This window comes from Gracilinanus agilis, chromosome 2 (assembly GCF_016433145.1).
Source record: "Gracilinanus agilis isolate LMUSP501 chromosome 2, AgileGrace, whole genome shotgun sequence".
Taxonomy (NCBI): domain Eukaryota; kingdom Metazoa; phylum Chordata; class Mammalia; order Didelphimorphia; family Didelphidae; genus Gracilinanus; species Gracilinanus agilis.
The window spans coordinates 506,245,233-506,247,964 of record NC_058131.1 but is presented as its reverse complement, the minus strand read 5'-3'; positions in this window follow the sequence as shown (position 1 = coordinate 506,247,964).

Below are 2,732 nucleotides of genomic sequence, written 5' to 3'. Positions count from 1 at the left end.
CCATACTAGAAAATTGCATAGAATCAGCCTAGAACTTCAGAAGACTTCAGTTCTAATCCTACCTGTGCCTCCCCATAGCTCAGGGCTCCTAAACAACTTTCTAGTTGTTGATCAGCACCAGCAGAAGAAATTTCTATCCTAAAGCATCCTGAACCAAAGAAGTCACCAGTTCAATCAAAACAAACAATAATAAAAAAGATACCTTTTGTTTCAGCGAGAAGCTTGGCGCCATTATGAACTTAGTAATATATTAAAGGCCATTCAGCTCACTACTCAATTTATGACCCAATTCATTATGTACTTGCAATGTTTCTCCAAGATATACATTTCCATATATACATATACATATACATGTTTATATGTGTATATATATATATACACATCTATTTTATATATCCATCTATTTCTATCTAAATTCTATTTCTATATGTATGTGTATTCTGAGAGTAGACTTATTTTTAGTCATTTTTAATGAAAAAATTTACATTTCTTTCATATAGTGCTAGTCCTTGTATTGAATGTTTTAAAATCACTTTAAGAAAAAATTTCCTTTACTATCCTTTTCATTGTTTTAAATAGTATAAATAGTGATTTTGTCATTCATTTTGCCAATAAATTCTTAATTTTCATTATCTTGAAACTTTCTTCATAGACAGAAATATAGATAAATGTTGAAAGTTAATATTAATCTGTATCCTTTTTTGGCCCCCAAATAGCCTTTTGATTTTAAAGCAAAATAAACCCTTAAATCTGAATCTCTGAAAGTTATCTGTCTGAGACCATGGGTGGAGTGCTTCCTTTTCTTGTCTACCATGCTAGCAGCTGCTGTACATGCAACAGTGTGACTATCCTAAACTCTTAAGTAGCTACTCCTGGCATCCAGAAGACCCACCTCTTGTCCTTACCAAGGTCAGAATCCTCAGATCAGAAGGGCGTGGGACCAGGATGCCACCAAGAACATAAATTGGTGTCGGGGGCTCATGGGCTGGCTCTGGGCTGGCAAAGCCTGCTTGAAGTGGGGGTAGCTAAAAGAGCTAGCAAGTCACACATGGCTCTGCTTTTCTCTTTGTTATTTAATGAATAATTATAAAGTTAAGATAGTTTCCAGAGAATTCTAAACACAATATACATAGGTATAGAACTAAATGTATTTGGAGGCACTGGGTGGCTCAGTGGATTGAGAGCCAATCCTAGAGATGGCAGATCCTGGGTTCAAATCTGGACTCAGACACTTCCTAGCTGTGTGACCCTGAACAAGTCACATAGCCCTCATTGCCTAGCCCTTACTGCTCTTCTGCCTTAGAACCAATACATAGTGGTGTGGAAAGTAGGTGGAAGTTAAGGGAGAAAGAAAGGAAGGAAGAAAGAAAGGAAGGAAGGAAGGAAGGAAGGAAGGAANGAAAGAAAGAAAGAAAGAAAGAAAGAAAGAAAGAAAGGAAGGAAGGAAGGAAGGAAGGAAGGAAGGAAGGAAGGAAGGAAGGAAGGAAGGAAGAAAGGAAGGAAGGAAGAAAGAAATGAAAATTCATTTATGCATTTATATACTTAGATGTATCAATTGATAGATAGATAGAGGATAGTAAATGATAGAAGATAGATAGATGATAGATATAGACAGATAGATATAGATGGATAGATAGATAGACAGATAGATATGGACAGACAAATAGATAGATAGAACATAGATAGATAGAAGATAGATGATAGGTAGACAGACAGATAGATAGATGATAGATAAATAGATAGATAGATAATAGATGATTGATAGATAGAAGATAGATGATAGATAGACAGATAGATGATAGATAATAGATAGATATAGACAGATAAATAGATAGATACACAATAGATATAGATACAGATAGAAGATAGATGATAGATAGACAGATAGACAAATAGATAGATAATAGATAGATATAGACAGATAAATAGATACATGATAGATATAGATACAGATAGAAGATAGATGATAGATAGACAACTAGATAAATAGATATAGATAGAGAGAAGATAGATAGATAGATAGATAGATAGATAGATAGATAGATAGATAGATAGATAGATACAGATAGACAGACAAACAGATAGATTGAAGATAGATAGATATAGACAGACAGATAGATAGATAGATAGATAGATAGATAGATAGATAGATAGATAAAATATATCTTGATGGTATTGGTGGTCCTTTGTTTTCAAAGAAGATCATTGATATCATTGGGTGATGTCTTTTGACTCACTTAAATTACCTTTAAGTGAGGCAGAGTTACACAAATCAACCTCACTCTTATAAAGTTATTAAAGTCCAATGGCAGGGCCAAAAGTCAGTATGTCTGGCATTGGCCTGGCGTGCAATGGATGACCTTGGCATTTTTCACGTCTGACCCAGCATTAAGAGCTCCATAGTATCTGCTTCAGTTGCCCTCATGATGGTTGGAACAAATTGTTCCCAACTACTGATTCCAATGGGGAAAATCTTCACATGCTTGAGGTAGTCATCCCCATAAAAAATAGATTAAATAAATAAATATAGATCTATAAATACTGATGCGTGAGTTCTAAAGTTTGTCAATCCAGTTGCATATGATAGTTTGAAAAAATAGACATTCTTCATCTACTTTTTTACCCTTTGTGGATAGTTAGGATAAACTCTCTGAAGTTTATAGAGACTTCTTCAGGACCCTCTGTTACATTTGGAGACTTGATACAGATAACTTCACCATTTATAAGAAATC